The sequence below is a fragment of the Perognathus longimembris genome, chromosome 1 (genome assembly GCF_023159225.1).
Source record: "Perognathus longimembris pacificus isolate PPM17 chromosome 1, ASM2315922v1, whole genome shotgun sequence".
Classification (NCBI taxonomy): Eukaryota; Metazoa; Chordata; class Mammalia; order Rodentia; family Heteromyidae; genus Perognathus; species Perognathus longimembris.
Window position 1 is genome coordinate 103,111,872 of NC_063161.1, and position 26,842 is coordinate 103,138,713.

The 26,842-nt window shown below is 36.1% G+C and overlaps 1 pseudogene; it reads right to left on the reverse strand.

Moving 5' to 3' along the window:
* Positions 1-3,702: 3,702 nt before the first annotated feature.
* On the reverse strand, positions 3,703-16,802 carry LOC125352427 (annotated as a pseudogene).
* Between the last annotated feature and the right edge of the window lie 10,040 nt (positions 16,803-26,842).

A 26,842-nucleotide genomic window follows, 5' to 3' on the forward strand; every position in this document is an offset into this window, starting at 1 on the left:
AGGTTCGATTCCCCAGCACCACATATACAGAAAAAAACGGCCAGAAGCGGCGCTGTGGCTCAAGTGGCAGAGTGCTAGCCTTGAGCGGGAAGAAGCCAGGGACAGCGCTCAGGCCCTGAGTCCAAGGCCCAGGACTGGCCAAAAAAAAAAAATGCCTTTAACCAGTCTGTGTAGAAATTTACAGGCAAACAGCAGGTGGTGTGACAGCCTGTCCAGAGGACTCTCTGAGATGCTACTACAGCCTTACCCAAATGCAACCCATCTCTCCTGCTGGCGTGCTAATTTGGGATGGAAGACACAGACACTTCAGATCCACTGAAGCTGAGACTTTTATTGTTATTCATTTGTTTTCTCTTCCACCTGCTGGTAAGGTAAGGTTAAATAATATGATTTGATTTAATGGCACATGGATCTCATTCAGTCTGCTGTTCTCTAAGTGTTACAGCAGAACTCTGGGGCAACTATTTGTTGGTCAATTCTTAACAACTTACAGGTGAACTCTACTCCTATTGTTCTCCTGCTGCTTTAATTGGAAATAAAAAGGGCTTTTATGGCTAAGACTCCTTGGATTTCAGTTCAAAGCCAGCTCAGGCAAAGAAAAATAAAAATCCCTCTTGGTCATATTTGAGGTCCTTATTATCTTACTAGTCAAAAATTACAGATTAAGACTTCTCATTTGCGTACTTCGCATGATTTTCAAAAAATTTCTGGGAGATATTAATTGGCTTCACCCTTATCTTAAATTGTCCACAGCTGAATTAAAAACCTTATTTGATCTATTAAAGGGGGACACTAACCCAACATCTCTCAGACAAATGACAACTGAAGCAGCTAAAACCTTAAGCATAGTAAATTCTGTCATCTCTTTCCAACATGTAAATTATATTGATTACTCAGCCCCTTGGGAAGCATATATTTTAACTACACCTCATTCTCCAACAGCAGTCCTCTGGCAGAAAGGACCTCTTCTATGGCTTTCCTTGCCTGCCACTCCCTCAACAGTGTTAACTCCCCATTATGAATTGGTGGCCACCTTGGTCCATATGTGCCAAGTGGAATCTTGTAAGTATCTTGGACGAGATCCACAGGTTATTTATATACCCTATACTTTACAACAGCAAGAATGGCTTTATATTCACTGTGATTCCTGGGCCATTGCTTGGGCCAATTTCATGGGCACAATTTCACATCATTGTCCCTCCAACAAATTACTTCACTTTGCCTCCTCTTACCATTAAGTGAGGGCAATGCTATTACAGATGAGGCTACTCAAATTTTTCTCACTCAAATTGACTTAGCAAAGCAATCACATGCTGCCCACCATCAAAAAAGTCTTGCCTTACATCAGCATTTTCATATCACACGTGAGGTGGCTCGTCAAATTGTAAAAACTTGTCCCAACTATACTACCTTCCTACCTATGCCCTCCAATGGCATTAACCCTTGAGGCTTAGTGGCCAACCATGTTGGGCAAATGGATGTTACCCACATTCCCTCTTTTGGACGGCTCCACTTTGTCCATGTTACCATAGACACCTACTCTAATTTTATTATGGCTACTCCTCTTATCGGGGAAGCTAGCAAACATAGTATCTCCCATGCCTTACGCTGCTTTGCTACTATGGGACTTCCTAAACATATTAAAACTGATAATGGTCCAGGATATGTTGGACCAGCTTTTCAAACTTTTTGCAAATCTTACCAAATTGTTCACTCTACAGGAATTCCCTATAATCCTCAAGGTCAAGGAATTGTTGAATGGGCCAACAGTTTGTTAAAACACCAAATTTCTAATTAAAAGGGGGGGAATTATATGCCCTCTCTCCTGTTAATATTCTTTCTCATGCTCTATTCATACTAAATTTATTAAATTTGGACTGTAATGGCCTTTCTGCAGGACAACGGTTCTGGGAAAAGAGAGAGCAAAGAGCTTTTGCCCAAGTTAAGTAGAAAGATCCTTTAACAGGTGCTTGGCATGGGCCCAATCCAATATTGACATGGGGTCGAGGACATGTCTGTGTTTTTCCACAGGATGAAAATGATGCCCGCTGGCTACCTGAGCATTGCGTTCGGATTGTGGAAACTCATCAGAATGGTACAAGTGCTGACCCACTGGGCTTACATGTCAGATCCACTGACGGTGCACCCTGTGACTTCACAACTGACTCCAACAGTTATATTCTAGGCTGCACTGTAATGCGATCCATAAATCATAGAACCCTGGTAACAGTCAAGTATATAATATACAAATGACTTCATTGCCTACTGGGTTCCCTGTACATGCTAATTCTACATCGTCCTTCATGATACCTCGCTGCATCAACTCTTCTCAAATTGTAGAATCCACGGGAGAACTGCACCCCATGAAGTGTAGACATGATTATCCTTTTATAACCAATATTTCAGGAACTAATTTGCAATTGATGAACTGGTCTGGAGCCAATCTCACCAACAAGTACAACCCGGGTCTGTGGTGGATGAATAGACACCCTCAAGATCATGTCTGGATGTTAGTGGCTGCCCTAAATAATATCTTCTGGCCCACTTTTTCTTCTTTAAAAAATATTATCAGTTGTGTAACACCTCCTTATGCCATTATGTATGGACCTTTTAATATTTCTCTAGGAGCCATGTATTTCAATGTTACTTGTACTAACTGTTCTTTTACAAATTGCTTGTATAGTGGTCTTACTGATTCTGTAATTGCTATTAAGCAGCCTCCATTTGTCATGCTTCCTGTGAACATATCTGAAGCTTGGTATAAAGAAACAGGTACTCAAGTGTTAAAACATTTAAAAGAGCTCATGCGCCCTAGATGATTTATAGGGCTATTGATAGCAGGCATTGTAGCCTTTATTTCCTTAGCTGCCTCTGCTGCAGCAGCTACTGTGGCCTTAACACAAAGTGTGCAGACAGCTCACTATGTTAATCAGCTTGCTCATGATACTACGCAAGCCCTGCACTTTCAAGGCAGGATTGATGATAAGGTAGAACAAAAATTAGAAGCATTGTATGAATCTGCGTTGTCTCTGGGAGAACAAATTCTTGCTTTACAAACTTTGCAACCGGTGCGCTGTCATGCTAGGTTTGACAACTTCAACAGTATATTCTTCCTTGATTAATGTTAAGGGGCTGCTAATGACATTGCTCAGCCCAGGCATACTTTTGCTGATGGTTTTCCTATGCCTTCCTTGCATTGTACGCATATTGCAAAACTCTTTCATGAGTTTAGCCAGTCAGCTGCATAAGATCAAGCTCCAAGTAAATGAATTTTCCTTGAGAGGAACCGCAGCCAGAGACGGGTAAGAGGAGGGTCTCCGATTTTAACCAACCTATGACAGGGCCTTCAGCTTTGCTCTGAAGAAGATCCCGATGACGGGTAAGGCAGGCTGGGTGACCCGACAGGCGGGTTCACTTCTTTAAGCAAAGACGGGGGAGATGTCTGGAGCCAAACTTGCAGCTAAATTCTTCCTGATCTCTGGCTGTGTTTTCAAGGACGTGCAAGGACATGGCTTAATGGAAAATCGGAAATGCTTTACTATGTCTGCCATGAGTCCATTCTTATGTTAACCAACCTCATCCTGTCTTAGCTACCATCAGATATTGCTCTGGAGTCCATTCTTATGTTAACCAACCTCATCCTGTCTTAGCAATGTCGGGTATTGCTAACTCCAAGACTTTTTGTGTTCTGGAATTTTAAGCCTATCCTATATCCTGGTTTTCATACTGCATATAAGCTGGAATAAGAATAAACATGGCTGCAGTCTTGAGTTACAATCTTAAGATACAGACCTCCCATACCCCATCTTTGCCTCTTGTCTTTTTTTCTCTTGTCTTGTATTTTTCCTTTTCTTTAATCCTCGCCCCCTACTCCTTCTTTTAGTGTTTTCAGGGTATCTGTTTTTATTTCAAGGTCTTTGATGCATTTGGGGAATTGATTTTGGTGCAGGGTGATATATAAGGATCTAGTTTTTGTTTGGTGCAGGTGTTGAACCAGTTTTGCCAGCACCATTTGTTAAAGAGGCTGTCTTTCTTCCAGACTATTTTTTTAGCTCCTTTATCAAAGATTAAGTGGGCAAAGTTCTGTGGGTTCATTTCTGGGTCTTCAATTCTGTTCCACTGGCCTTCAGGCCTATTTGGTGTCAATACCAAGCTGTTTTTATTTTATTTTATTTTTTTAGATTATAATACTTAAGATTTTAATTTGACGTCAAATTCTTTTTTTTTTCAAATTTTTATTATCAAACTGATGAACAGAGAGGTTACAGTTTCATATGTTAGGCATTGGATACATTTCTTGTACTGTTTGTTACCTTGTCCCTCATGCCCCCCTCCCTCCCCCCCTTCCCCCCCCCCGGAGGTGTTCAGTTCATTTACACCAAACAGTTTTGCAAGTATTGCTTTTGTAGTTGTTTCTCTTTTTTTACCCTGTGTCTCTCAAATTTGGTATTCCCTTTGAATTTCCTACTTCCAATACCAGTAAACACGGTTTCCAATATACTCAGATAAGATTACAGAGATAGTGTAGGTACAAACACAAGGTGGTACAAGAACATCATCAATAATAGAAACTACACATACACATAGGACTTTGAAAGTAGTTACAACTGTGATATAACAATTGTTTCCATAACATGGAGTTCATTTCACTTAGCATCATCTTATGTGTTCATAAGGGTATAGCTATTGGGCCTTGTGATGCTCTGCTATGGCTTGCCTAAACCTGTACTAATTATTCCCAATAAGGGAGGCCATAGAGTCCATGTTTCTTTGGGTCTGGCTCACTTCACTTAGTATAACTTTTTCCAAGTCCTTCCATTTCCTTACAAATGGAACAATGTCATTCTTTCTGATAGAGGCATAAAATTCCATTGTGTATATGTACCACATTTTCCTGATCCATTCGTCTATGGAGGGGCATCTGGGTTGGTTCCAGATTCTCGCTATAACAAATTGTGCTGCGATGAACATTGTTGTGCTGGTGGCATTACTGTGATTTTGTTTGTGGGCTTTTGGATAGATACCCAAAAGTGGGGCTGCTCGGTCATAGGGGAGTTCTATATTGAGCCTTCTGAGGAATCTCCATACTCCAAGCTGTTTTTATTACTATAGCTTTATAATACAGCTTGAAGTTTGGTATTGTAATTCCTCTAGCACTGTTCTTTTTGCTTAGGATTGCTTTTGCTATTCGGGGTCTTTTATTGTTCCATATGAATTTCTGGATTGCTTTCTCTATTTCATTAAAAAATGGTGTTGGAATATTAATGGGTATTGCATTGTATTTGTAGATAGCCTTTGGCAATATTGCCATTTTGACTATATTAATCCTGCCAATCCAGGAGCATGGGAGGTTTTCCCATTTCCTTAGTTCTGCCTTAATTTCGTTTTGCATGTTTTTAAAGTTCTCATCATAGAGGTCTTTCAAACATAGAGCTCCCCTATGACCCAGCAGCCCCACTTTTGGGCATCCACCCAAAAGACCACAAACAAGAACACACTAAAGCCACCAGCACAACAATGTTCATTGCCGCACAATATGTCATAGCTAAAATATGGAACCAACACAGATGCCCCTCAGTAGACGAATGGATCAGGAAAATGTGGTACATATACACAATGGAATTTTATGCCACTATCAGAAAGAATGACATTGCCCCATTTGTAAGGAAATGGAAGGACTTGGAAAAAATTATACTAAGTGAAGTGAGCCAGACCCAAAGAAACATGGACTCTATAGTCTCCCTCATAGGGAATAATTAGCACAGGTTTAGGTTAGTCACAGCAGAGGATCACAAGAGCCTAATAGCTATGCCCCTATGAATGCAAAAGATGATGCTAAGTGAAAAGAACTCCGTGTTATGGAAATGACTGTTTTATCATTGTTGTAATTACTTTCACCATGCCATGTGAAACCATAGCTTCTATTGTTGATGATCCTCTTGTATTCCCTTCCTGTGGTTGTACCTGCACTATCACTGTATCTTATCTGAGTACATTGGAAACTGTATATACTGGTATTAGAACTAGGTAAGTGAAAGAGAATACCAAAATCAAGAGACACAGGGTAAAAAAGACAAAAGCAATACTTGCAAAACCATTTGGTGTAAAGCAACTGAATAACTCATGGGGGAAGAGGAAGAGGTGGGGAGAGGGAAAGGAGGGAGGAGGTAACAAACAGTACAAGAAATGTATCCAATGCCAAACGTATGAAACTGTAACCTCTCTGTACATCACTTTGATAATAAATAAGAAAAAAAAATAAAGTTTGATCTTCTGCTAAATTGATGTTGATGCAATCTTTACAATGATTGCTTTTGAAATTTTACGATAGGAGAAGAAATCATGAATTGTTCTATTACAAAATGTAACTGTTACAATTGGAAATTTCACTCTTAGGAAGTACATCATTATCTACCAATATTATCTACCGACTTTCGATAACTTAATTTTGTTTAATAATAAAGTGAAAAGAAAAACAACAATGTGGTACAAAAAGACACTGCACCATTACAATATGCACTGTTTCTTTTTCAGAAAGGCTGGATTCAGCAAGACTCTAACGTCCTTAAATGTGGATTACTAACTTCTAAAACTTTAATATGATTCACATGTTTTCAAATAGAGTTGGAGTTGATTCATATGACAATATTTGTACGCAAATATGTACTTTTTCAGTTCAAAGCCATGATCATGATTTAAAAATCTTATTATAGTTCCAAAAATCTGAAAAAAGTGGTGCTTAAACAATTGTGTAAAGAAAGATATAATTGATCATGGATGTGAAATAGATTGAGGAACATTTGAAAGAGATAATCTGGGAATAGCAAAAACCAGAATTAGATAACAAACATGAAAAGTATGATTAAAAAAGAAAAAGCAAACAGGGGCTGGGGATGTGGCCTAGTGGCAAGAGAGCTTGCCTCGTATACATGAGGCCCTGGGTTCACTTCCCCAGCACCAGATATACAGAAAACGGCCAGAAGTGGCGCTGTGGCTCAAGTGGCAGAGTGCTAGCCTTGAGCAAAAGGAATCCAGGGACAGTGTTCAGGCCCTGAGTTCAAGGCCCAGGACTGGCCAAAAAAAGAAAAAGCAAACAAGTACTTCAGAAAGAAAAACATACATCTAACAAAAGAAAATACATAATGGTAATACAATTAAGGATTTGTGATACAAAATTTTGTGTAATGAATTCAGAAAATGAAAGAGAACTAGGAGACTAAATAATACTCTGAAAAGTAGATAAGAAATGTGGAAAGAGGCTACATTGATCAAAATCCATTGTTTTCCTGAACTGTTTTTTAAATGGCAACTGTTTTGTACAATTACATGAAGATAATAAACCAGTTAAAAGAAGTAGATAGGAAAAGTGTAAGTACAGATTCATTTAAAATATTCAGCAAATAGGAAAAACACCATTTAATCTTGAGCACCACAGAGACAACTTGCAGAAAAATCATACATCTATGTAAATGAGTAAAAATCTATTACTCTTTCAAATATATTCCCAAATAAAAATTAGTTCTGTTGAGACAAGTAGTAGAAATGTGCATCAGAGGCTCTGAGATTTTAGAAAGACTTACATTTAATATTAAGATGGATTCTTCCCCCTGAATGTGTTTTGCCCCTGATACCATGCAGAGAATTTCTCTCTGGCCTTAACAAGATGATGTAGCACTTAGGGGCAAAGATGCAACCCAACAGCTCAGCACCAGAGGCCAAGATAGAGAAGACCTCCACAGCCACAATGGTCTTCCCCTTGGTGCTATGGTAGACAGGCAGGAAGGTAACCCAGACACTACAGAACAACAACATACTGAAGGTAATGAACTTGGCCTCATTGAAGGTGTCAGGCAGGTTTCTGGCCAAGAAAGCCACAGTGAAGCTTGTCAGGGCCAGAGAGCCCAGGTATTCCAGAACACAGTAGAAGGCAGTGGCTGAGCCTTTGTTGCATAAGATGATGATGTGGCCATGTTCAGAGTGTGGATCAGTGTCAACAAATGGAGTAGAAGTGCCCAGCCAGATTCCCAAGAGAATGAGTTGGATCAGCACACAGATGGGAATGATGAAGTTAGGCCTTCCTGACACTAGATACTTCTGAATCCTATTCCCTGAAGAAGTGACAGAGAAGGCCAAAACCACAGTAATAGTTTTGGCCAAAACAGTGGAAACAGCCACAGTGAACACCACTGCAAACATGGTCTGCTGGAAGATACATGCGGTTGTGGTTGGATGTCCAATGAAAAGCAAGGAGCAAAGAAAACAGCATTTGAGGGACATGAGCAAGATGTAGCTGAGGGTTCGGTTGTTGGCCTTGACAATGGGAGTGTGATTGTGCTTCACAAAACCCCAGTAATAACAGCTGTGAGTGTAGAGAGGCTCAGAGCTAAGCAGACCAAGGCCATCCCCAAAGGATCTTTATGATCCAGAAAGCTCTCAGATTTTAGCAGGCAGAGAGTTTTCTCTGTGTTGGCATAGTGATGATCTGGACACTTCACACACTGCTCCAAATCTGGCAAGGAGTGGGAATTATGGCTAGCTTCCTTCATTCTTAGCTCTTCGTATAAAGGGGTTAATTTTTCTACTATAATCAATTCTTCCATATTGTGTTTTTAAACCAAAGTTACAAATTCTATGCAGCATACAATTCTAAATCAGTCATGTTCATTATTACTTTTTTGTTCTTCATAATTTTCATGAAAGCATTTTCTATTATAAAAATGTGGAAAGATAAATCTACCTCACCTAATTAACATTCCACTTGTAAAAATCTGTGTGGTTCCTTTAGAAACTACACACTTCAAGAGCTTTGAACATATTGTGTGTTGGACATAAATATGTAAATTGTAGACAAAAAGAATCAATCAATAATCTTTGTTATCTTCTCGGCATGTCTCCACCTCAAGCACACATTGGATTTTTCTCAGCAAACATTATGGACTTTGATGTATATTTATTTCATTGATTTACAACCCCCAATTTTGGAAATAGTGCCACTTTACATTAGTCTTCTCATCCAATATAGCCATTATATCAACACTTATTTTCATCTTCTTTTAACTTTTTACACAATTTTCCACACTATGTAACTAAAGCCAAAATAGCAATACATTTTGTTTTTTTTTATATTTTGACATCTAGTGAAGATATTTTAATATTTTATGATTGTTATTTTGAAATAAATTATTTCTGATCATTACACTCCTCAGTCTCTAGAAATTGAAACATACATTCAAATATTTTTAGATTGTTCTAAGGACTATGAAGATTATTTTATTTTATTAGCATATGTCTTTCTTTCAAATTAATGTGCTCTTTCAATTTTCTTTGTCCACAATGAATTTTCCAACATTCTAGCTTAGTTAAAGTAGTCCTCTTAAATATTATTTGCCTCATTCAGGCTTCAGTGCAGATCTACAGAATGTGATGCATGCTTTGAGCAAGTATAATTTTAGAATTCAGTTCTTGAAGTTATTGCCTTGGATTTCTTTCAATTTATACTTACTGGTTAATGTTGCATAGGTAAAATTTCACATAAACTTACTAAATGATATATACTCAAGAACATGAAACATATTAAATAAGATTTTCAATTACTGTCTAAAAAAAACCAAATCCATCATAAAAACTTCTTCAAATAGCAATTCAAACGAAAAATTCTTCTATTAAAAGTACTTGCAGTTAGAATGATGACTACATCTGTTTTTGTTTTTATTTCCATTCTTTAACAAGCAGGTTGTGGAAAGGTGTATTTTTTCAGCTATAATTTTTATGATAATGACAAGGACAAACATCATGTTCTAAGAGCATAAAGAACAAGGGATTATACTTGACATAAGCCTTTCATACAAAAAATACATATTTGGATGTATTCCATACTTTGTTCCAAATCATACTATAGAATGAAATATGATAGCATACCAAGTAATGGATTAAAGTTAAATATTGATAAATGATAAAGGAAACTAGAAAACCCAACTCAATGGTGATTGTTGTAGGTCAACAGTTATGATATTAAAAGTACGGGTAGTACCAACTGAAAAATAAGAACTAGAGAATTGTTGAAATTTAATTTTGTGCCATACCCTGACCCTATTCACACATTTATTCTCTGTTGCTCAATGTTTTTGTCTGAAATATTTATGCTTTAAATGCTTATCATGTGCATTAGTCATGTATACACTCTGACATTTTAATAAATTTTCATCCTAAACTGATTCCAATGAGAACTCAGAATTTTGTACAGAACCCTATAGAATCCACACAAGTTTGTAAATTATGTACCTTACATTCCCCATATTCCTCTGTGCATATATTCATTAAAGTTTAAAATAAAGTCTTAAATTTCTCTCATTTTATGTTTTCTTTCCTATACAATATGTTGTGATGTATTACAGATAAAGTTTTAATGTTACTTGGTGGAATCAACATCATATACTTGCAAAACGGGCCACAAAATTTAACCACATCTTTTATCCTTCCCCATGTGTTGTGACTATTCTGGCAAGATTAACATCTTTTATAACATACAGACTTCTACCAAATAAAAGGAAGACCTTTTCTGTTTTTTGCAATTGTTTTTCATTCTTACTCTTTAACATAGATTGAGAAACAGTAAGGAAATATTCATAATGTCTCCAAGACTTATACACTTACATGTCCTCTTAGAAACCTCATTCTCGGGGCAAGGGATACAATCAAAGCAACAGGTAGCCTTTCCCTCCTGAGGGGAGTTTCTGAATCCAGGACCACAACTCTCACTGTAAGTAGAGTGAGGAGTCTAGAAAAGCAGATTAGTGTTTATGACAGACAGATTATAATTAGCACACTCAGATTCCAGTTTTGTAGGCATTTTGATCATTCAGAATCATAATTTCTATATTTATGCATGTGTATATGTATATAATTGTATGATATTGTTTAAGATATTACATCAAACTCAAAGTATTTTAAGTATTTCCACATCAATTTTCAATGGGATAGGTAGGAACTGATAAGAAAACATTCCTCATTTTTTCTTGCCAGTCCTGTAGCATGCACTCAGAGCCAGAGCTTCTTTTGCTCAAGGCAAGCATTCTACCACTTGAGCCAGAGCACCACTTCTGACTTTTTCTGTTTCTGTGGTACTGTGGAATTGAACCAAGGGATTGATGCATATTAGGCAAGTACTCTACCAATAAGCTACATACACAGCCCAGCCATGCCTCCCAAGACAGGAAACTAGCTAACAGGACAGACCCAATAGCTAATAACCTACTGACCACCGATTAAAATGTAAAGCTATAAATAATTTAAAATATCCTACCATATAAATTAACTTCCAAAGTTATTGTATTACAGTGATACAGAATTATGTAACTTAGATGACATTTATATTTGGAATTACTAATAAATTTTGGAATCATTCTTTGTCCACCCAATAATTAATTGTTAATACAAATATTCAAAATTGGGTGTCAGTAATTCACAATACTGTACTCTCTAAATGCAGACAAGAATAGACTAGCAAAACTATTTATTTATTCAACAGATAATTATTGTTTGATTCGACCAACCTCTGTAAATGGAATAGGCCATTCTATCAGATCTTCAGATAGTGATAATTGATGACCATATGGTTCATATGGAGAAAATTTCCCCACTTTCACAAATTGCCTAAGGCCATCTGGAAAATTCCAAAAGTTCACAATGTCATATTCTGCCTTCAATTTCTTCGGCTGATCCAAAATCACTCGGTCTCCAGCAGGATTCTTGAAATGGATGTTCTTCAGAAAGGGGTGGAACTAAAAGAGATGAATCAACTCATGGTGAAGTTTGTTCACAGTTCATGCAGAAAACTGGAAGGAAGAGTACATATCTCATTTACTTTCACTTCTGTTTCAATATTCATGTGTAAAAGAGTAATGGGGTAGACAATGGAAAGTCTATGGCAAACTGGTATAAAATAATGTTTATAAGTCCTAAATCTCTGAGGTAAGTTTTCAAGGTAAAAAGAATCTAGTATATTTCACCACATAATAACAAATCATACACTTTCCAATTCTTGGGCAAACAGGTAGAGAGATTTCTCTTGCAAGTAACTCCAGAGTGGAATTCAATGAAATAGAACTTCATAACTAACTAAATAGGAATTAAATTACTTCACTGGTGTAAAGAGTAAATTATTGAACAAAAATATTTTATCTAAATAAAATTTTAGTTACCCCTTGCTCATGACAAACTCAAATAGAAAATCAGGAAGTATAAAACTGAAAGCTTTAGCACCGAGAGTGTTGCAGACATACCCAATAAAAAAATTTGTGGAGAAGTAATAAAGAATTTGTTCTCAACACAGGATTTTTTTTCAAGTAAAATTCTACAGCTAGTTATTAAAATTATGTCACAGACAAGCTGGGTAATGGTGGCTCACAACTGTAATCCAAGCTTCTTAGGAGGCAGAGATCTGAGGATCACAATTTAAAGGTAGTAGGGACAAGAAAGTCCATGAGTCATTTATGTTCAATTACCTACCAAAAATTCCAAAAGTGGAGTTAATGCTCAAATGGTAGACTCCTAGCACTGAGCAAGAGAAGCTCAAACCCCAAGAACTCCAAGCCCAAGTACTGACTCTTAAAAAACCAAAACAAAAATCATCACAGTTACCTAAGCTTAGGAAAGCTTGTCTTTACAAAAAATCTTTTTTCACTGCCTAGTTTGGTTTGATGAGTTGAATTTAAAATGCCAGTTTCCTTATGATACTATCTTGCAGGTAGAAATGCTTTACCTGTGAAGGGGGAAAATCCAGTTTTTTCCCATTTCTCACTGCCTGTGCCTCTGTTTGATCAATAACCATCTCATGAAGGGCTTGAGCCACACCATACACAGCATTATATATATTGTAACTCTCTTCCAAAATGACCATGTCTAAAAGGAACCTAGGCAACCATTCCTAGGAGGCATTGGTTTGACAGTTCTTCCAAGTTACACAGCTAGACTCAGAAAAGGTGCAATTAAAAGATCGAATCCATACCAAAGAAAGGTAATAGTCTTCTGGGTATTTTGATGGGTTCACTGTTTTGATAAAATTGTTGAAACCAGAAATCTCTCCATGATAGTGGGGGAAAAGGAACGGGGCATGGAATGGATGTACCAAAAAATATCTGATCCAAAACATTAATGTACTAAGGGTGTTCATGATCCACACTATTCCTAGAGCTAAATAGCTGACTAAAGAGATTAATAAATCTATCAAGAATTCATTGTCCCCATAAATGAGAATCACATTTGTGAATAAATTCCTAGTTTGGTGATGAAATGATACTCGTTTCTGTGGATATTTAAAGAAGTCAGGTGATACTATGAGTTCAAAAGCTGCACAAATTCTGTGCTTGTTCATCTTTTCTCTCAATTGGGGAAGCATCTGCAAACCATTCTCATCTTCTGAGATCAATAGACCCACCCAATTCCAGCTGAAATGAACCATTAAGGAAACCATGGCAAAAGCTAGAGATGTGTCCTTGCAGGCCATCAGATAGACAGAAGGAAATGGGCGACGGTCACTCAGGACAGGATCAAAACGCCCAAAGTTAAGCTAGAAGGAAAAGAAAATTAGACAGTGAGAAATCAGACTGACAGTAACCACATCCTCAGTCATGATGTACACTAAATAACACCTGAAATTCTATAAGACGATTTTGTTTATCCCACTTTTAATGCAATTCCTCTAGCCTATGTAGAAAATGAATGAACCAGGTCAAAGATAGGTATTCTTCTGGTCTGCTATAGCTTGGCCTTCTTCTTTATACTAAACTAAATGCTTATAGACCTCTCACCTCATGTAGTTTTACCTATTTGTGATAATTCATTTTGAGATTCTTTAATACTATTTCATTTCAAATTTATCAAAAACCTGAGAATGATATCAAGTAGTCATTATTTCATATGTGAAGATCCCTTCTGTTCTCACCTGTGGAAATCTGTAGAGGTCCAACACTGTTTCATACTGGGAAGAGATTGTGCCTGATGGTTCAGTCAGTGCTACTATTGTCTGACTATCTCTCTTGCAGATGTAGTTAACAAAAAGTTCCTTCCCAAAAAGGCTAAACACAAAATTTCTGAAAAACATTGCATTTTGTTGTCCAGTTGAATGGATAGAAAATCCCAGAGTTATATTGGGCAAAACATGTGGGTTTTTGTTGATCTCCTCAACAGCAAAAGCCAGGGCTAAAACAAGCTGGTAGCTATTGAAGTTATAGCTGCACAGAAGATACAGGGTATATCTTCAAACATGCATTGACTTAATGGAATAAATGTTTGTTAAGAAAAAAATATGCATATATTGAAATCATACCCCTAATGATGTCTAATTTGAATACGAGTTTCATGCAGGTGATTTACATTGAGTGAGACCAAGAAAGCATTTCTCATGAATGAGATTCATATTATTTTTCTTTTCCAGTCCTGGGGCTTGGACTCAAGGCCTGAGCACTGTCCCGGGCTTCTTTTTTCTCAAGGCTAGCACTCTACCACTTGAGCCACAAAACTGCTTGTGCCTTTTTCTGTTTATGTGGTGCTGAGGAATCAAACTCAGGGCTTCATGTATGCAAGGTTAGTACTCCACAACTAGGCCATATTCCCAGCCCTGAGATTCATATTCTTATAATGGAACAAGGGATCTTTCATCCCCCCTCTGTCAAATACGGAGAAAACAATAGGTGGGCGATCTGGACACATGAAGACTTTTCTCATGAACATCAAACTATTTCATGTCTGAAGTTTGCTCTAGTAAACCCTACACATAGCCAAGTAAATCTATTATCAGGCTAAAATTGATTTTCTTTACTTCAATTGCAAGATAACCTTACTCATAGAATGTCTTACTTTGTGATAGAAAGAATGAGACAGAGCAAGATGACATATAAGAATGATCTTCTCAGACAAGGCAAATTAAAGCGAAAACTCCCAGAACAACAACAAAAGTTTCAAGCAGCAGAAAATAATTCTGATTTACTGAAACAAACGAAAACTAGATGCAACAACAAATAGATATGGAACTTATTTTCCTTATTTTCTGCATCCAAATTAAGTTCCCCTATACAAAAGAGAAAAAGAATTAAATTCAGGCCAAATGCAGTATACAAGTCTATCATGCAGTTGGCCATTGCTGGAAAATGCCCCATTAACTCTTCTGTCAGACAAAAACCATTAGATTGAATTTGTAAATTGTTCATAGGCCAATGGGTTAAAAAGTGCCATCTTAAACCCTTGGCAATGGTGAATAGAACAACAAGAATTGGGAGTCAGTTTCCTGTGGAAAAAGGCATGAAGAAGAATTTGGGGATTTTCTTATAAACTTTTTTAGGACCACCAAATTGAGAATAAAAAATGCCCTGTAAAACTGAAGGTGTTACAAACAGCTGGAACAATTCGGTATTGGAAAGTATATCTTTTCCAAAATCATTAATGAAAATTAAGAAAATGAAAATAAAAATAAGGCATATTTCAATTTTCTAATGTAAAAGCTTATAGCAGCAAATACACTTGATTTATTGTAATCCTTTAAACAAAAATCATAAAGGAACCATACGTGCTATGTTTCTTTCTCCATGTGGATATTTGCTAAAAAGGAAGAATTTATGTAGCCACACTATTTTAAAATAATTTCAGTGAAAAATGACCTTCAAAAACATGCAGAATTGCTAATGATGACCCCTTATACCTCACTGTGAAAGAGATTTGTAGAAATCCTAATCAATGATGATAAAGAAATCCCAGTAACTAGGACCCAGGAATGACTACATTTTAGTAAATGAACATTAGAAGGACAAAAATTATACTTGTTCAACTTGCCAAATCAATAAGATTCTAAATTCAAGAAAACAAGTGAAAGAGCAACCATTACTTAGACCAAAAAGAAAAACAAATAGCAAAACAATACCTGAACATATCTCTACAAACAATAGACTGGAAAAATAAATGTTAAAATATCTGTAGTAGTAAAAATTATCTACGTATTCATGGAGTCAATGCTAAATTATCAGGATCATTTATCACAGGAATAGAAAGACAATGAAAAAATTATAACTAAATACTTGCTGAAATGACCAAAGCTATGTGTAATAAACAATTAATAATGAAAAGTGTGGCAATATAAAATTTCAAATCTACCAGAGTGATAGTGCAATTTCAAAATAGACTAGTAGAAGACAGAAACAGGTGTGTTTTTCTCAGAATTATACTCCTGAAATCTGAGAAGCATGGCTCCTTGACGAAAAATATTGCATGACTTTTGTATCTAAAATTATATTAAAATTAAAAATTGTCACTTTATAAGAAGAACAACAAAATCCAATAGAATGCCCAGTTAAAAAAAAATCTGTGTAGTAGTAGCCATGTGAATATTGACCACAGCTTCTACTACTGAAAATAATAATGGCCTCTTAAGCCTGTGATTGTACTGAAAATACAGATACCCACATGTAAAACATTCAAATCTATTGCAGTCTTTCACCAAAGAAAAGAGCTTTTCAAAATTGTTTACAGATCTTAATAGAAGACTTGAGATTTTGAAAACAGCAGAGAAAAACATAGGAGAAATACTTTAAGGAGTAAGCACAGATAAAGACTTCCTGGATAGGATTCTAATAAGATGGGAACAATACCCAGAACTGACATTTTGGTGAAAGATGTGGCATTGGGAGAGTTACCTATTCATATATAAATGTGTGGGTTAACATGTGTAAGAAAGCTTTTTTCTCACAAACAACACCACCAACAACATACATTTCTGGAAAAGAGTTTTGCATGTTCATCCGAAATTTATCCATGGGTTTCTGGAAAAACGACAACTTTAGAAAAAGTTCAGAATGTTCAGGGAAAAATGTATTTATTGTGTATATACTTGGATTGGACAAAATGATAGCACAACTGGTAGATACAAAGGTAAGACATAATAGAAAATGAACAAATAACCTTGATTTGTACCTGAAAGTTCTATCCATCACATGGTTACCATTAAAAATACAAGAGGAAAAATGAATAATTCAATTTCCAAATTTCAGGAAGAATATGATACGTTTTTCAGTACACAGTCTTATATTTATTTTAGGGACAAAATAAAATCTAAATAATTTCTGAAGACAAATGAAGTACATATCAACAGGTCAACTTCAGACATTACAGAAAGCCTGAAAATAAATCAAAGAGATTGTGAAAGAGAGCTCATATACTGAAATATAAATCCAGGCAGACACCAAGGGTCATGCTTATAATAGGAGCTACTCAGAAGGCTGAGGCCTGAGGAATATGGCTCAAAGCCAGCTCATGCAGAAAAGTCCCTTTAGGCGTCTTATCTCCATTTAAACACTCAAACACCAGAAGTGGCACTGTGGCTCCAAGTGGTAGAGCACTAGTCATGAGCAAAAAGTCAGGGATATCACTGAGGTCCTTAGTTTAGGCCCACACTCGAAAAAATAAGTAATTAAATTAATAAAATAAAATACAGTGCCAGTTAAAACAAAAACTTTTCAAATGTCCACAAACAAAAAATATTTAGAAAAGATAGGATCCAATAAATTCTCTCAAAAATGAAGTTCTACTTTTAAGAGACAAAACCAGCATATATAAAAGGAACCCTGGCATACATTTATGGCCTGAGGTATCTATGAATACAGATGCTCAACAAACTTTAAAATGGGAAAGAATTGAAAAGGCTTTCTAGAAAAATAAATATTCTAAGTGTGTGAGTAGCATATTCCCAAAACCTAAAATAGTTTGGTTCAAATACTGATTTTATTATTGAATTGAAATATTTAGATGAGACTAAAACATGGATTGACTAATGGATAAATGAGAAAAGAGAAGACAATCTCAAGTAATAAAGACTGTATTCTGTCAGGTAGGTATAGGAGTTGCAGAGCCAGGGTCTGTACAGAGCCACTTCTGAGCCAATATTTTCCCTGAACAGAGTAATTTGGAAAAGACAGCACCAGGCCAATGCCAGAAGCCTCACCATGCCTGTCCTAGGCCCACAGAATGTATGAACTCCTAGGCTTCTGTGACTTATGAGTGGAAGCTACTTCCTTTTCTGGGAAAAAATGCTGCCATAACTAACCTGATTCCCCTGAAAGATCACCGTCAGTTCTGTATCCCTCAGCTGGTCTATGCCAAGGCCATTTCAGTGAAATCTACTATGCTAACTTTGATAAATGATAATGTTCAATATCCTACAGTCCTCATTCTGAGCTAATACACAGGGACATTAGAAGATAGTATGTGGCTTGAATATGATTTCTACTAAATATTCTAGCCAATATCTGAGAGGCAGAATTTTCTTCCAGTAATTATCCATCCACTATTTCAGATCCTGAACTCTTTCTTACAAGTGCCTTTTGTCCATACTATGCTAAAGATTTCCCACAAGATTTCTCATTCATTGCTAAGTGCCTTCACATTAGTCCAAATAATTATGGGAAACCCTTCATGGAGAAAATGGGATTGATGATTTTTAGCCAATATCAGGTAAAAATTTTTACTAATCACAGGGGTGAATCCCCTTTCTAACAGGGTCCTGAGGTGAAATTTCACATTGAATTGCAAATTCAAAGGAGCAGCTTCAATCCTGCCAGAACTTCTCCCGCCTTTTCTTTTTTTCGGCGGGAGAGCAAGATGTCTAAATGTCAGACCACAGTCTATGATACACACAAACAGAGCTCACAGTTTTGAAAGTAACTAAGCAACACCCATTAGTAGGAAACACAAGCATCAACAACTTTACATAAATATATCTACGAAACATGCAAATTAGTACTTACTATTAAAACATGGAAAAAGTGGATAAACACAGACAACTAGTCCACAGAACAATAAGCAAAGACTTGGGCACAGCACACATGAGTAAAGTTCAGACATCCTCTACAGCAGAGAAGAGGGCATCTCCGTTCCCAAATGTGAGCAGATACCACAGGAAAAGCTTTGTTTACCACACTTGGAAAGGGATGCAAGCAGTCAAGATTCCAAATAATATTACACATTATTTTGGCCAGTCATGGTGCTTGGACTCAGGGCCTGAGCACTGTCCCTGGCTTCATTTTGCTCAAGGCTAGCACTCTACCTCTTGAGACTCAGCACACTTCCTGGTTTTTCTGTTTATGTGATGCTAAGGAATCAAACCTAGGGCTTTGTGCATGCTAGGCAAGCACTCTACCACTAAGTCACATCTCTAGCCCAGTATTTTACATTTCAATAGACTGAAATGAGACTGCTATATAACCCTTAATTATGCCTTACGGACATATGAATTTAATCCCCTACTGTACAATAAACATAGATAATATCTAAGTACTGATAATACCTAAGTATATGTGTACAAATAAAGCAGAATCAAAGAGGTGGTGCAAAAGACCTCCAATAATGTTTCCCTTCTTGTAGGTTGACAGAACACTCTCTGATACATGGAGGGCCACTAACATGAAGTACTGAAATAATATCTGCGTTTTTCCAATAAGAACAAGTTTGGATACCAATGTACATCATTACTCTGACTGATGGATATTAGAAATCATATTTATTTAACAAAGTATCTACCCCATGATTACAAGGAAATATATGTTCATGTAACTTGTTTGTACAGAACTCATGCCAATGGCTTTCTCAAGATTCTTGCAATGACACGATGACAGATACTGTAAAACTGTTAGTGAGGGGAGTTTTCCAACTAATAAGTTCTGTTCAGAATTTTCCATTCTCTTCAGCCCTACCCTGACAGCAACTTGTTTAGCTAGATCTACCAGGTTATTCTGCTCTAAAAAATACATTAAATAAATCTATGAAGCATACAAATCCAGGTGAATCCTCCCATGTTTTCCTAGACATTTATGAACTCATTGATCTGATCTATTCATAATAGCCTTTCCATTATCAAAATCTGAAAGATAAGCCAACCTTAATCATTTAAAACCCACATGTGATAGTCTGATTTATTCACAGATAACACAATGTTTCTGAAAATTACACAAGTTATGTGGCTGAAAACTTGATAATATCAAGGGAAATTGAGAATAAAAGGACTGGTCATTTCTTCTAGTCTTCCTGTTCTCGCTCACATTCTACTTTTCACCACAAACATATTTAAGTTTTCAAATTTGTGTCTGTCCAGGCATTTGCATACTTTGAGTCATCTTTTAAAATTAAATTTGGTAATGAACAGATTATTAATTAAATTTTTATTTGAAGCTCTCCTTTTCATTCTCATATAATGATTTTCTAGAGCCTTTCATTTCAACCATATATTCTTAAGTATTTCTCATTTAAAAATGTAATATATGTCAACTTTTTTTTTTTTGCCAGTCTTGGAGACTGAACTCAGGGTCTGAGCATTGTCCCTGGCTTCTTTATGCTCAAGGCTAGCACTCTATCACTTAAGCCATAGCACCATTTTTGGCCTTTTCAGTTTATGTGGTGCTGAGGAATCAAACCCAGGGATTCATGCAAACTAGGCAAGTGTGCTAAGCCACACTCCCAGCCAAAATATGTCACCTTTTAACAGAGGCCTTTCCTAATGGCTAATGACTTCAAAATCATTTTTGAAAATTGTAATTCTCTTCAATCTATAGATGTGCATGACACATTTAGTGTCCTGAAATTTCTATTTTTTGAATATTATGTGAACACTTCAGCCTTCTTTCTTCTAATAAACTTATTTTTTAAATTTTATCTTTGATGGCAATATTATCCTGTCCAAAATCTCCACTTAATATGTAGCAGTAGTGGTCCTAATGAATTATTTTTCATCCTAACTGCAATATTGTTTTACAACCTGTGATGCTGGCAATAAAAAAAATCATCCGAGTACAGTGTATGCAATAAACCAAATTACATTTGTTGACAATTTACTATGATCTGTTTTAGTATTCTTTTGTAAGAAATTAATTAGTATTTAATTCTTGATCTATTTTACTGGATGTTTTAATAGCCTCTCTTCCTTTGCAGAAGTTATTAATGTTAAATGGCACTGAATGCCCTATGATGTTTTGTCTCCTTAAAATACCTAAATTCAGAAAACAAAATGAGCATTTAGTTCAAGAAGGAAAGGATCTTGTATGATATTCTTATATACATAGGCAAGTTTATATGTTCTTATGAAATGAATTAGATTGTCATATTATTCTGTTATATGAAGAAGTGGGTAAAAATGAGTACTGATTACATTTTGAAAATATGAATAAATTTCTTTTTTTGAAGGGTTGTGGGTCTTTAACTCAGGGCCTAGGTGCTGTCACTGATCTTCTTTGTGCTCAAAGCTAGCCCTCTGTCACTTCAGCCACAGCACCACTTCCAAATAAATTTCTTAATGAAGACATGATAACCAAAACTTATCAGAAATGATTCAGTGGTGATGTCTACCTTCTTACTATATGGGAGAATAAAAAATATTTAAGTTGTGATGTTGTATATGTGTGTGCATATATATGTATATATGCATATATATATAATTGATCACATCAGTAGTCTTTCTAACTTTGAAAGCTTATTCTCTCTAGATACCAATGTCAGCTTCAAGAAACTGAGAATTGTGAGTTTTTTGTTTGCTTGTTTGTTTTTGCCAATCCTGGGGCTTGAACTCAGGGCCTCGGTACTATCCTTAAGCTTCTTTTACTCCTGGCTAGTGTTCTACCACAGCTCACACATCCAGCTTTTTCTCTTTATGTGGGACTGAGGAATCGAACCTTTCATGCAAGCTAGGGAAGCACTCTACCACTAAGCCACATTCCTGAATTTTATTTATAGTTAAAAATTTCTCAGTGTAAGGCTGGGGATTTAGTTCAGCGGAAGAGCGCCTGCCTGGCGAGTGCAAGGCCTGGAGTTCGGTCCTCAGCTCTAGAAAAAAAAAAAGAAAACAGAAAAAAAAAACTATAAAAACATTCCTCAGTGTGAAGTTTAGGTACTGTGTTTCCATGATGTTACTTGTTTTATTGAATATACAAATGACATTCTTTATCATTGTTATTTTTCTTTTCCATAAATGTTTTAAAGGTATATCAAGTTTTTGTTTTATCATACACTTTGTTTGTCTAGTTCTTTTCTATCTTTCTAATTCAAATTTTCATTCATATACTTTTATTCTTTTTTGAAAAAAGATATTGCTATATAGATTTGGATTTGCACAAAATGGAGCAAAGCTTAACCTCATTATTCTCTTTCCTCTTTTCCCTGAAGGCAGAACTTATGGGTGTGCACCACCATTCCAGGATTAATTTTCTTTATTCTTTGTCTAACTTGCTTTACTTTTCAACCTAGTGGTTATTCTTCCACATATAGGATTACAGAAAGGCTGCATTGAACCTCATATTACATATATAAATATATGTATATGAATGCTGTTTGCTTAGTAAAGAATACTATTAATGTAGCAAACAGCATTATAATATATAAGAATCATATATGTAAATATATATGATTTTACATTATTCTCTGAGTGTTAATTCCCTACCACAAAATTTCCTTCATAATAGTCTGAATTAGAATGCTGTTAATGTGTATTCTACTTTCTTCATTAGCATTAAGGTTAGAGGAATGGTGTATTTATTAAGCTATATTCATTAAAATATTGCAAGTGGTGAATACAGTGTTTTTTTTTATTATTGTTGTTGTCTTTGTTTTTGTCTTTTGCCAGTCCTGGGGCTTGAACTCAGGGCCTGAGCACTGTCCCTGAGTTTCTTTTGCTCATGGCTAGAACTCTTCCATTTGAGCGACAGTGAAATTTCCAGGTCTTCCTGTTAACAATGTTTGTTATAAGTACAGATGGAACATGAATATGAATTTGCCATTAACTCACAGGTGCATAAAATATTTACCTACATCAGCTGCATTCGGTTTTATGTTGGCAATCTTAGCACATTTTGAAATTTGGTAGCATACTAAGTAAGCCCTCAATTTAAGACATTGATAACTGCTAAAAGAAAATAAAAAAGTCACACAGAGATGATTCCTGAAAGACAACAGTTTTTAACACCAAGACCAATTTTATCAAATTCCTAATTATGGCATGTAGAATGTTCAATGTTTGTCATCTTTTTCTACATTGTATCACCACTTTTATTATTTAATCAGTTTGAGTAAAATTGTGGCATTTTAAATCATATGCAGTTGTAATCTACTACTTTTATCACTTCAACTGTTTTCCTATCCATACAGAGATTTCTGTGAAGAAGTCTATAACAACCACACAAGCCTGTGGATAATACACCTTATTTTTCTCATATAATCTGTGTATTCACTCATCAAAACTGAGTCAAATGCTTCACTTCTTGACATAACATGTTTTCTGTGTATACACCCAAGAATAGTGGGTAAAAAAGAATAAACTACATCATATTACGTAAAAAAATATCTCTATACCTTATCAAATACCACTGATTCAAGCAGTTGTTCTATGTCAAGAACAATCTTAGGCACTGGAAAAATAAAGTTCTTAGCTTTCATATTTTCAATATGGACCAAATTCAGGTAAAGAAGTTGAAGACCTGTCCTTCAAAATATTTATGTTAAATTCCTGGTAAGAATTTTAACATGCTCCTTGAAGAAAATGGGTGTTCCGAGATCATTAATGCCCATTACAGACGGCAAAAAAACTTAATAAAAATGTTTAATTTATGTTAATATGCTGTGATTTTTTTCAAGAAAAACATTCTCAGTTAGTATTTAAACTCCTAACTGAAGTAAGAACACTTCTGATTCAACAGCACTATGCATATCTTTTCCATTGTCTTGCTAGATTCTCCAGGAGTCAATACTTAACCTGTCCCACTAAAAATCTCATTCTCTGGGCAAGGGGTACAATCAAAGCAACAGGCAGCTTTCCCCCACTATGGAGACTTCCTGAATCCAGGACAACAATTCTTACTGTAGACAGTCTGAGCAGTCTGAAGGAAACAGATGTGAGTTGGTAACTCTTCAGACTATAATTAATACTCCCAAACCACAGTGCTTTACTGATTTGAATCATTAAGAATCATAATTTATATATATGGAATGTATTAGCATGTTTATATAATATTTATTAAGTGTGTGTATATATGTGTAATTATTTGGTACTAAATTATTTGATACTATTATTCTTTGGGTATTGTATTACATTCAAAGCCAATATGTTAAATCCTGGCTCCCCAGCCCATATGCACCTGGGACAAGTAAGAACTTGTTAAAGAAGTGAATTCTCTTAGAGTATAAAATTAGGTAATAACATAGGCACAAAGGCAACAAGCCAAGTGAACACAGACTGAAACCTAAAGGCATGAACAAAATTAAACTTTCTGCCTTGTAAATTCACTGTCAAAGGTACTCTGTCACAATGGCAGAAAATTGATTAACACAGATGACATTTATATTGACATTTATATTGTGTGAAACATAAAATATACATGGTTAGAAACATTGTAGTTTGATTGGCGAATTAAGTCCATTAATGTTGAGAGTTAGGATTGAGAGCTGATCATTTGTTCCTTTCATTATCCCTATCTTGTTAAAGGCTGAGTCTTCCCATTTGTTGATCTGATATTCTGGTTTACTATTTAGGGTTCAGTTCTCTGTCTGCATTGGGATCTTGATTATTTTCCCTGTATAGTACATCTTTGAGGATTTCTGTAAAGCTGGTTTGGTGGAGATATATTGTTTCAGTGTTTCCTTACTGTGGAAGACACTATTCTTGGTTGGTAGTTATTTTTATTTCGGGTTTGGCATACCTCCTTCCAGGCTCTCCTTGCTTTCATGGTCTTTGCTGAGAAGTCTGGGGTAATTCTGATTGCTTTTCCTTTATATGTGATTGTTTTCTTCTCCCTAACAGCTTTAAGGATTCTTTCCTTGGACTCTAATGATCCTGTTTTGATCACAATATGTTGGTGGGATGTCCTATTCTGGTCTGGTCTGTTTGGGGTTCTAAATGCTTCTTGTATCTGTATACGCCTTTCCTTCTGGATATTTGGGAAGTTCTCAGCTAATATTCCGTTAAATAGGTTGCTTATTCCATTAACTTCCTTCTCCAGGTTTTTCTCAGTACCTATTATCCTTAAATTGGGTTTTCTGATTGTATCTTGAATCTCCTGGAGCGATCTGTTTTGTTGATTGGATTGGTCTTGTATTGCTTTTTGATCTTTCTCCATAGATTCTAGGGAATCTTCAGCTCCTGAGATTTGATCCTCTGCTTCAGTTAGTTGGGACTGTAGGCTAGCTACTTGATTTCAAATCTCTTTTCCTTCTGACTGGACTTTTCTGATGATTTCCATGTCCTTGCTATAATTATCTCTTAGGTCCTGCATGGACTTCTTTACTTCATTAATTTGGTTTTGAGTGTTGTCTCACAAATCTTTTAGCTGGGTAGCTATCTTTTCATTTGACTCTTGAAGTTCATTTATCTTTCTATTTGTGGAGGCCATGAAATTCTCCATTAATTTTTGCTTTGCCTCCTCACGCTCTAGAATAATTAACTAAAGAGATTCAAACTTTTCATTTATCATGTTTATCAGTAGACTTTGTAGAGCATTTTGAGGGTTCTCTTCTATGTCTTTGATTGACTGCTCTGCTTCCTGCTCGTTTTGAGTGGGAGATAAGACTCCATTGTTTGCCATCTTCTTGTGTTTCTTCTGCCCATTTGGATTGGGAATGCCAATCTACAAGCACCTGTGAGCACCGTTTAAGACCCAAAGCAGACCTTAACAAACACTGTTGTGTAAATCCTAGAAGTTCACAATTATATACAAATACCTTTAATAGCTGTATATAAAATTAGATTTGGTGTTCCTAAAGAATACAATTTCAATATAACAACCAATCCTGAGCCCTGTATTCAGTAGTTACTTATTTACTGTTACAACCCAATGAGCGATTCTTGTTCTTATATTAAGTTCTTTTTGGACTGGCTTTCTCTATGAACCCCTTTGTTTCACTTGGATTAAGCAGGGATACACTCCATCCAATAACCAGGAGTCAATGGAACCTGGAGGACCTAGAAGTGAGTCAGGAGGGTTATGATTTCAATGAAATTGAAAGAGAACGTTCACTACCAGACACATTCTATGAAGCCAGTATAACCCTCATCCTAAAACCAGGCAGGGACTCATCAAGGAAATAGGACTAAAGACCGATTTCCCTGATGAACCCAGACTCAAAAATTCTCAACAAAATTCTGGCCAATCGAATTCAACAGATCATCAAAAAAATCATATATCACAATAGAAGTGGATTCATCCCAGTGATGCAAAGTTGGTTCAATATATGCAACTCAATTAATGTAATCCACCACATCAACCAGAGCAAGGTAAAGAACCACATGGTTATATCACTCGATGCAGAGAAAGCATTCGATAAAATCCAGCACCCATTTATGCTAAAAGCCCTGGAAAAACTGGGATTCCAGGGAACATTCCTGAATATAATAAAGGCAGTTCATGACAAACCAACAGCAAGCAAACCCTAAAGGGTGGAAAACTAATGCCATTCCCTTTAAAATCAGGAACAAGACAGGGATGTCCACTCTCTCCCCTTCTCTTCAACATTGTACTAGAATTCCTAGCCAGAGCAATTAGACAAGAAGAAAACATAAAGGGGATCCAAATAGGAAAAGATGAAGTTAAACTTTCTCTCTTTGCAGATGACATGATCCTATACCTAAAGAACCCCATAGATTCTACCCCCAAGCTACTAGGGCTGATCCAAAACTTTGGCAAAGTTGCAGGACATAAAATAAACCCTCAAACATCAAAGGCCTTTCTCTATGCTAATGACCCAAAGACCGAGGCTAAAATCAGAAAAGCAACTCCTTTTGCAATAGCCTCAAAAAACATAAAATACCTAGGAATAACCTTAACCAAAG